Source organism: Carlito syrichta, unplaced genomic scaffold, assembly GCF_000164805.1.
Source record: "Carlito syrichta isolate Samal-C Ts95f unplaced genomic scaffold, Tarsius_syrichta-2.0.1 Scaffold305707, whole genome shotgun sequence".
Lineage (NCBI taxonomy): Eukaryota > Metazoa > Chordata > Mammalia > Primates > Tarsiidae > Carlito > Carlito syrichta.
The window spans coordinates 551524-562232 of record NW_007249803.1 but is presented as its reverse complement, the minus strand read 5'-3'; the positions used below and the strand labels follow the sequence as shown (position 1 = coordinate 562232).

At 33.2% G+C, this 10709-nt stretch overlaps 1 pseudogene; it reads left to right on the top strand.

Moving 5' to 3' along the window:
* Positions 1 to 1172: 1172 nt before the first annotated feature.
* LOC103264751 overlaps positions 1173 to 10709 on the top strand; it is a 38221-nt pseudogene continuing 28684 nt past the window's right edge.

Below are 10709 nucleotides of genomic sequence, written 5' to 3'. Positions count from 1 at the left end.
CTGGTGGACCTGCATTTTTTTTTTTTTTGTATCCAGTATTGTTAGGCATCCCCATCAGTTACACTGTCTTCTCTTTTTTTGTTTTTAACACACAGGATCATTGAGTAGATATTCTGTCTTTATAGGGCAGAATTATTTTAGACCATTCAGCTGATGGCCTATCAAGGCATAATTGTGAGTGCCTAGTTTTATTCAAACTTAAACATTCAGTTGCAAACAGTACATTGCCAAGTATAGTTTTGAACTTAAAGAAGTGTCAGCTACTGAAAGATAGGATCTCTCTCCTTTTCCTTTTTGAATTCCCAGTGCCTGGCACCTACTGAGTAAATGAATAAATGAGTAAATGTCTCCTGTTCCCCTCCCACCCCCATTTCTAACTTCCTTCCATTTTTGTCTGACATTCAACAAAACTTTTAGCATTGTATTGTATGAAAGGAGAGTCTGAGTTAAAAAGAAAATTAAACTGAAAGAAAAATAAAGCACCAAGGGAATGGAATGTATTTATCTTCTTACCAAAAAAAAAAAGGCAATTGCTTTTATTTGCATGCACCTCTTGACTTATTTCTGTACATTCTTGATACAATTGAACTTTGGTAGGAAAGTCTTGTTTACTGTTCTTCTAGATGGTTTTATTTTGCTTTCCATATTTCTTTATCATTTTCAAATTTGCCTGCTTATGAAATGGAGAATTTACACAGCTGTTAAGAACTCATACAAGTTACCTAGAAAGGGAATTAGGGCAGTTTAGTTACTAAGAAAATGTTTTACTTCTGTGGAAAAAGCTATGTAACTTTATTAGTTTTATTTGAATCATAGTATACCAGGAAAGGGGTAGTTTGTCTGCCTTAATCCTCAATATAACATACTGTAAACCTAGTTTTTCTAATTATGGCATCCCTTTATTTTCACTTCCCAATGAACACCCAGTATGCCACCATAACTGTGTGCTCCTTGCCCCCCCCCCAAAAAAAAGCCCATCAAAAAGCTATATCTAGTTTTTTTGTTGTTGTTTTTTTTCCTGCCAGGCCGCTCTTCCATTACCCAATTCCTTATTTGCTGACCAGGGCATATGTTGACTTAATAAATTGCTTCTATGAAAGGGAACCATACTTTTTAACCTGCCAATTAAAAAAATTTTCCCATAAAGGTATGTGTTTTCCCATAAAGGTAACATGGCAGGCCCTGAATTAGTGCTATGTGAAAATGTAGCACAGAAGTTAGACTTTCCTGTGGTAACACCCATTAAATTCCTCAAGCAGGAAAACACATACATATGTAAAATACTCCTATCTACCAAGAAAATAAGAACCTTATTAGCTGCTTATTAGCTTTTCTCCTTTTCTCGCTTGAGAAATACAAATCCTTCCCAGAATCTAGAGTGCTCTTAAGTATCAGTAGTTCAGTTGTCCTTTTGGTTTCTGTACTATCTGCCAACCCTATACCCACTTATCATACACAGGTATCACTCACTATTTCACTTTGAATTAATAGACAGTGTCAAATATTACTTCAGAGACCCATCTGCAAATCATAGATATAATACGAACCCAGAATTTCTTCATTCAGTGTGTACAAGTTAGGCAATAGTTTTGTCTTTGTCAGCAATATTAATATTTTGGTCTTATCTGTCAGTGAGGACTTTGGTAATGGTGAATTAAAACATAGCTTTACATTTCTTTGTGTTGAGTTCTGTTTTTGTGTTTTTGTTGCTTTTGTGTTTACTTTTACTAATTCTATAGAGGAGAAACTAAAACTTCTGGATGGAAAAAATGCAATTTTATTATAACAAAATTATGCCGGCTACAATTTTATAACAAATGTTTAGATTCGTTTTAGGATGCTTTAGTTTGTGATAATAAGGTTGAGAAAATAATTGGCTTATTAAATTGACACTTAAAATTCATGAATGCCAAGAATAGCTTAGAGGTTAGAAATATAGATAAAATGAAAAATTAATTGTTAATTGATAGCAGGCTGTATTTAAAATCTATATGTGTATAAAAAGTAAGACCAATTCACAACCATGTGCAAGTTAGATTTCTTTCAAATTAGGAACTAAATTATGACAGCATCATTTTAACCTTTTTGCATTTTATTAATTTCTTTTTAAAATTTTAGTTTCAGTCTGATGGAAGCAAACAAGAAGATAAAGCGACAACGATAAGGACTAGAAAAATTCAATAATGTATATAATGTTTATTTAGGTAGGGCATATTACAAATTTTACTGTGAACAAGCTTTAATCACCTGTGTGAATAATTATTTTATACATTGATGCTCAAGATGCTTTTGGCTGCTCATACAAAGTTGTCTTTTAAGATTAGCATTCTTGTTTGAAAGGTTAACATGCTGAGAAAGAGAGAGAGAAAAGTTCCTCATTTCCTTGCTGACCCTTTCCTTCCCTCACCCCATTTGATGTTTTAGGTGGAAAAATACAAACAAGCATTGTGAAAAGGATGGGTGGGGAATTAGATATTGTGTGTTATGAGGTTTAAAAATGGCAATTTTCCCAGTGCTGTCATAAATTTATTGTTGGACTGGATTAATATGAACCTCTTACTGAAATAATTTTTCCTTCTTTCATTTAGGAAGTTAACCTTAGTTGTTTGCTTAGCATTACTGATCAGGTACTACTTCCATCTCTTTCTTTGATGGACTGCAATGCTTGTATGTCGGAGGAACTATGGGGAATGTTTAAAACATTTCCATATCAGCATAGGTAAATACATATTATTTTCATGTTTTTAACTACTAGATATTATAGTGCATTAATTAACCTCTTAGTGTTTGACTTTTTCTAATTTACGTCTTATCATTTTTTAAGATATCATCTGTATGGCCAGTGGAAGAATGAAACTCATCATAGTCACCTACTTTTAGTAAAAGTTAAAGCTCAAACAATAGGCAGAGCCAAATACATCATGAAGTAAGTTTTAATTTTTTCATATTAATTTAAACTTAATCTAATTTACTTTCAGCTAGCTTATGTCTGAGCTAATATTTAGGAAGCCATTACTATGTTTGTTTAGAACTAGATAAGTGCTTTAAATGGTTTATTTAATAATATATTTAGTATTATTAAATTCCTTGAATCAGTCTCATCTGCTCTCTCTACCACCACTGCCTTAGTTCTTTCATGTGGAGTATTCCAGTGATTTGTTTATTTTCTTACTTAAGAATCCTTGACTACTATTCTTTGCCTACAGGTTATATGCAAACTTCATGGCATGGTGATATAAGAAGATTCTCCTTGACTTGTCCCTCCCTACATCCAACTTTATTTCTTGCAAATTCTACCTCCAGATGTACTAAGACTACCTATGTTACCCTAAATGTACCACTTTGAACAAATGTACAGATTTCCCCTTACCTCTTTAACCTCTTTCCATCCATTGACTTCATCTATGGAGAGAAAGCGCCAGTGTCACCTCTGTGAAGCCTTCTCTGGCACAAACTACCAAATGCAATTGATTATTCTTTGTTTGTGCAGTCACTATCCCTTATGCATATAATGCTATTATACCCTAGGTTCATTGCTATGATTGCTTTTCTTTTTAAAATTAATCTAATTTTTTGAATATATGCTCATATGGTTTAAATTTCAATAAATATAAAAGAGGTATACAGACCGTAAAAAGTCTTAGTTCATCCTCCATTCACTCAGGTCTCCTCCCCCTCAATAAAAGTAACTGCTGCTTGATTTCTTAGTTATCCTTCCAGATATTTTTATGTGTATATAACAATATAAATACATTATTACCCCTTTTGTATTATTGATAGCATGTAAAAAGTACTGTTCTGAAATTTGTTCTTTTTGTTTAAGAATATGGAAATTTAAAAAATGCTTTTAAATCTGTCTTCTGAGCTGGACCAGGCTTGAGAGCAGGAACTATTGTCATCCTTGTATTTCTACACTTGATCTTAGCCAAAAAGCTGAGGTGCAATCATTCTTATATTTCTAATGCTTAGCTTTTTGCCTGTCATAGTAGACATTAGTATGAATGAATGAATAAATGCATAAAAATATAATTTACTGGAAAACAATATGTGCAGAATTTTTAGTATGCTTGAATTTTGGTTACATTTGTGAGCTATAACTATTTTACCAGGCCTAAATAATATGAGTTTGATATTATCTGAACTTTTTGCATGAAGAATAGAATATACTAATTACCTAGTTTTAGAATTTTGCAAGTTTTGAATAGTGCTTAAAACAAGAGCTTGCCATAGAGCATTCACATTTACCCTATAATTTGTTCTATATATACTCATTGTGTTCCATATGCCAGACACCATGCTAGCTTGAGGGGAAGACATAATTAAGAAAATATTTTTTAAATTTGTGTTTGTTTTTCCCTCCAGGGTGATGAAAACAGAGGGGAATGAATGGAATAAAAAATAAAGAGGGGAGTTGTTAAGTTGTTAGTCTTGGCAAGTAGGGAAGCCACCTGAAATAAAATGATTAGAAGTAGGGGCAGATAGTGGTAAGTGTGAAGGTGGAACAGAATATTGTGTAGCCAAAGTTTAAAACTAATGATCTGTCATCTCTGTGAATCAAAACAAAACCAAAAAAGACACTAGTGCATGGAGGATAGGAAACAGAAGCAGTTGATGCTGAAATAATTTTGATTGATAGGATCAGTTTTGTCATAAGAAGTTTCTTAAGATAATTATAGCAAGGTTGTCACTTGAAGAGTGGTCACATTTCCTGAATTATCAATTGAATTCATAATTTACTTCATTATATTTTCATTCTAGAAAACTTTCTTCCTGTCACTTGTAACCTTTTTAGATTTCTAAATTGTGTTATGTAATAATCTCATCAGGAGTGGTTAAGATTCTGTTTAATAATTGCTTTGAACTGTAAGCATTTCGTAGATATAATTTGCAGAATGCTGGTAAAAGAATAATGAGCAGAGGAAGGAATAAAGAGAAAGGAAAGGCATAGAATCTAATTTTTAAAATTGTTTACTTTGAATATGAAGAGCAGAGAACTTTCCATATTGAGGAGTGCAACATTAGCTGTTACTTTATTAGGGTTACTGAACCAGATGGCATAAGACATTTCATTGCATTATACCAAAATTGTTATCGTAATCCCTAAATTGATAAATGAGCTCTTCTAAACCTAAAATAATTATGATTCTCTGTAAGAAGAGTTTTATGTACTTGTAGAGTATGTTAAGAGTCTTAACGATATTAGACTTTTACTGTAAAGTGGAAACATGTATTTAATAAATGCTAAGCATTTAATATAAAATCTCAATATCATATGGGTGAACCCCTGACCAAAATAGCCCAAGTTTTGCTATAAAGTATATGATGAATGTGGTTGTTTATATTAATCTGTTTTGGATATCTGGGAAGTAATTTTCCCCCCATGATGTAACAAACCTACCAGTGTTATAAGGAATATTTAAGATGATCCCTGCCACCTTTTTCTCCCCTTGTAGGCGCCTAACCAAGGAATATGTGAAACCTTCTGGAAGACAGATTGGGAAGTTGAGCCACAGCAATCCAACCATTTTGTTTGACGATGTATGTTTTGAGGTTGATATTATTTTAAGGGATTTTACTTTTTGTTGTATTTAAATCAGCTCAGGTGGAAATATGATGTTTGCAAATGAAACATTGTGATGTTATGCTGAAAAGAAAATTACTAAACAATATATTTAACACATTGATCTACTTTTCTAGTAGTATGTGACAGTGCTACTGTTATAGACAGTATAATGTTGTCTTGTATACCACATTTTGGTTTCTAGAAGCATTACTTGTTGATTTTAGTTTTTAGAAACATTTGAATAGCATTATGATTCACATATAAACTATCATGTTCATATTTAGAAAGGTGTTTCTAAAACACACGAGACTAGCTTTTATCATTTCAAAATCCAACTTTAGACCTTCTGGAATTATGTCCTAATTGGAAAATGTAGGATAAAATATTATCTAAGGCAATGATAGAATTGTAAGTTTCATTAAATGTGAAATGGTAGGAAATCACTTTTATTATAAGCATTATTTGCTTTTTCTTTTGAAAAATAGAAAGTATAGCCATTGATTAGTTGGTATAGTTAATGCTACCTATTTTTTGTTACTGTCTTCCAGATCTTGTCACAAATACAGAAGTATGATAACTTAATAACACCTGTAGTAGAGTCATTAGAATACCTCACTTCATTGAATTTTGATGTCTTGGCTTGTATCCTTTCAAGTGAAGCATAGATTTTTGCATTTCATAGAGCTTAATCCTAGTAGTAAACTACTTATTTTCATTCGGTGTTCCTTTAGTAACTATCTGAGGTTGATTAAGGTGGTTAATCTGAAGTTCGGCTGGCTAATAGTGTGAGAGTGAGTGAGTGTGCATATTTGTGTGTCTTCATATTGTATAAAGGGAGAGATGTTAGGTTTACCAAACATCTTGACATAGGTGGAATCTATCTTGCTTGTTAAAAGATGAAAAAGAGGCTAGAGAGGAAAAGAAGGTACTACAATGAGTGTATTTTTCAATAATTTGTAGTGACTTAAAGCAAATGATTTTACTTTTTCCCAGGATGTGGCATATCATTTTTTTATATTTTAAGGGCCTTTGATAATGACTTACAGTTTTTCCTTAATATATAAAAGATTGTATCATTAAAGCTTTAGCTAATCCAGAAAAGGAGAGAATGAAACATGATGACACAACCATCTCAAGCTGGCTTCACAGTAAGTATTTTTATGTTAACAAAGATGAAATTACTATTTGTAATAACTGCCATGTTATGTATTCTGTAACCTATACTTGGAGACTTTTAAAAGCCTATTTGTTAAGAGTTCTTGACAATATCTAGCCACTTAGTTTGTTCTAGTGTCCAAGTCCCTGGCTGTCTAAGGAGGTTCATATAGTCATTTTCCTAACTCGAGATCATTATTAACTGTTATAGAAGTTGGGTAAGCATTACTGGAGAGATGAAAAATCCCTTCTTTAGCTACCATTATGTTAGAGGAGTTGATCTGTAAAAAAATTTTTTTTTAATTTTACAGATGTGGGGTACAATTCAGGATTAGGTATGCAAGTGGTCATTGTACAGTTAAAGTTTGGGCCTCCTTTCGGTCTCCACTTCACTTGGTTTGAGATCAGGTACCCTTATTGATGTTGTGTGTTTCCTCCAGGCAGTTTCCTGCTACTGCCAATCCCTTTCTTATAGTATGATAAATGTTCAGGGTCCGCTTATGAGTGAGAACATGTGGTACTCACTTTGTTCCTATGATAGATCACTGAGTATGATAGACTCTAAATCCATCCAAGTTGCTGTGAAGTCCATAATTTTGTCCTTTATGGCCTTTTAGTATTACATTGTGTATATGTACCACATTTTTAAAAATCCAGTCTAGTTTTGATGGGCAGCATGTTTGGTTCCATGTTTTTGCTATTGTGCATAACAATAGTGCTGCAATAAACATGCGTGTGCAGGTATCTTTTTTGTAGAGTGATGTGAGTTTCTCCAGGTATATTCCCAGTAAGGGGATTGCTGGGTCATATGGAAGGTCAATTTCTAGTTCTTTTAGGAATCGCCCCACTGTTTTCCATAAAGGTTGAACTACTTTGCATTCCCACCAACAGTGTAGACGCGTTCCCTTTTCTGTACATCATTGCCAGCATCTTAAGGGAACTAGTCTCATTTCTTCCCAGTTCATCCTGAGATTCCAGTCATCTTTCAAGAAAAAGCACTTGACTTAGCATAACCAAAAATTCTAACCACACTTCTTTTTATTTCCTGTACCTCTGCTTTCTAGCAACTGGTTCCCTTTCTTTCAACTTATTGTATCTGATAACCTTTCTTGCTTTGGCTCCCCATTGTCTTTTAAAGTCTGAAATCTTTAGTAAGTCATACGTAAGTTCTATTGAAATCAGGTCCTTACACACTGCTCTTAGCCTCATTTTCCCCCTTCCCCAATATTCTAGGTTTCATTAATACTGAACTTGCACTTTCCATGGGCCTTCTGCACACATATTTCTAATTGGAAATACCTTTCCATGGCCACGTATCTCCCCTGCATTACCTTCTATTTATTTAGTAGATTTCAGCGTAGAGGTCACTTTCTTCAGAAAACCTTTCCTGTTAAGTAATCCTCCCACCTACAAGTCTCAATTAGGTGCTTTTCTCTTGTACTCCCATGGAACATTTTATTCTCTTAGTATTTCAGTTTACTTTTCTATATCCTCTGGTATAGACTCAGATCTTTGAAAACAGGACCTATGTTGACTGAGGTTTCCTCCCTATTCATGATATGATAAAGACTATTGGCTAAAATTGGTCACTTGTCTGCTTCTAGATCTGGCAATATTTTACCTAATTTCTTGCCCCTCCACAACTAGTAATATGTTCCTAGATTAAAAAAAAAAAAAAAGATGTTTTAAAATTCAGATGTTCAAGGGGTAAGCATTTTGTCAGTTATTCAAGTTTGCTAAGTGATCTGCAAGATTTTGTTGTGTCTTAATTTACATCACAGATTCTGGAATCAGGCTGCATAGGCTTCAATTACTGCTCTACTTTGTACTATGTGACCATGAACAAGTTACATGACATATCTGTTTTGAATTTGCCTCATCAGTAGTTTTATACCAATCTAGGATGTTAGTTGTAAGGATTAAATGAGATAATCAATGTAAAGTGCCTGGTACAGAGTTTGACATATATATGTTCAATAAATAAGAGTTATTTTTATTTATAAAATTCCGTTCAACAGCATCAGCAATGAAATTATTCCTACTTCATTTTTTTTTAGAAATGTAGTTGAAGAAATGACACTTTATGTTGTGCTTTTTATTTTACAAACTGCTTTTTCTATTATTTTTTATTTCTTGTAGGTCTGGCTAGTTTCTGTAGTGCAGTTTTTCATAAATATCCAATTGTTCTTGCTGGTCTTCCTCAATATGTTGCCAATCAGCTAAAGTCGGACAAAAGGTATTCATAGCAAATTATACATAAATGAAATTTAATAGGGAGAGTACTTTTGGTGGTTTGGGGATATTGGGATTGCTGTTATCCTGCAAGACTACATTTTAATTTTGTCATCTCACTCCGTCACCTGGGCTAGAGTGTGGTGGCATGATCATGGCAACCTCAGCCTTGACCTGCTGGGCTCAGACAATCCTTCCATATCAGCCTTCCAAGTAGCTGGGACTACAGGCATGCTCCACCATACCTGACTAATTTTTTGATTTACTGTAGAGACGAGGTCTTGCCATGTTGCTCAGGCTGGTCTTGAACCCCTGGGCTCAGGCAATTCTCTCACCTTGTTCTCCCAAAGTGCTGGGATTACAGGCATGAACCAACACACCCAACAAGACTACTTGTTGATTGTAGCCTCAAGTAGAATAGTTACTTATATAGAATTATTTAGTTAAATTATAACTTAACATATAAAAAGACTTTTCCAAGATATATATAAATATAATATGACGCTATATATGTTAATTCACTAAAAAGACACTTTCACTTATTTTGACTACCTATTAGACTTTTGATTAAATGACTAATACTGTGTATTATATATCTTCTTATGACAAAACATACTGCTCTATTGATTATGCTATCAGACAGTAATTGACCTTTGTTAGTTGAGTATCTGGTAAGAGCATGTTTGTTTATTTTGAGATGTATATAATATACTTAAAGCATAATTAATTTTTGAATTTGAACTTTAGTGAAACAGGGATTACATGTCTTTTGGTTAGTGTCCAATTCTCTTTATAAATACTGAAATTAATTTTTTCTGAGTTGTTAGCAATGCCTGGAATTTGAGTTAGTATGTATATATATTAAACCTGACCAAAAGTAGACTGACTAGAATCAAAGAACTGGAAATTGATTTTAAAAGCTTTCTGTTAGAAAGCAAGCAAACGAAAAATTAAAAGCTATCTGTTATTCCAAAGAAGTATTACCTAAGTAGTTCTTGGCAGATTTTTATTTTGGCCGAGGGAGAACTATTTAGGCTTACGATTTTATCAACAAGTCACTTGGGCTCAAATGTCAGCCATTTCTATACATTTTATTCTTTGTTATAAACCAGGAGAACAGACACTATTTTTGCATCTATAACTCAGCTTTCTGTACTGTGAATATGGTTTTTGTGACCATCTATTAAACAGTTAGTTTAAATAAACACTGCTTCATTGGTACTTGTATACTAATTTGCATGAGGGCTGTCTTGTTTTTGAAAACTATTTTTACGGAAGGCAAGGCAAGTTGAAGAACTCAATAAGAATCTTAGAAAACTGTTTCTTTGTCTATTAGCTTGTGTATTGGATATGTCTAACTTCACATAGAAAAATATCTGTATTTGTTTTTTAGAAAAGAATGTCTTTTACTTTGTCTTCATTTAGCAAATTAAAGAAGATTTTAGAAGTTAGAAGGTGTTTTTCTATTGGCAGCCCTAAACTTGGAGAATTAAAATATATAATGGTTGGAACATAACTAAAATATGCTTAGGGCTAGCCACTAAATTGTCATCTTTGGATCAGATGCTACAACTTGGAACTTCCTTTCTTTTTTTTTCCCTTCCTTCCCTCCCTATCTTCCAAGTTTTTATGATGTAAACCTGTTTATGACTTTATTTTATTTTTAGTAAGGGGGCTTTTTAGAGAGATGGCTTTATACCATCAAAAATATATTGACCATCCGATATTAGAGAAGAAAAAAATGCTTCTTAGGACATTA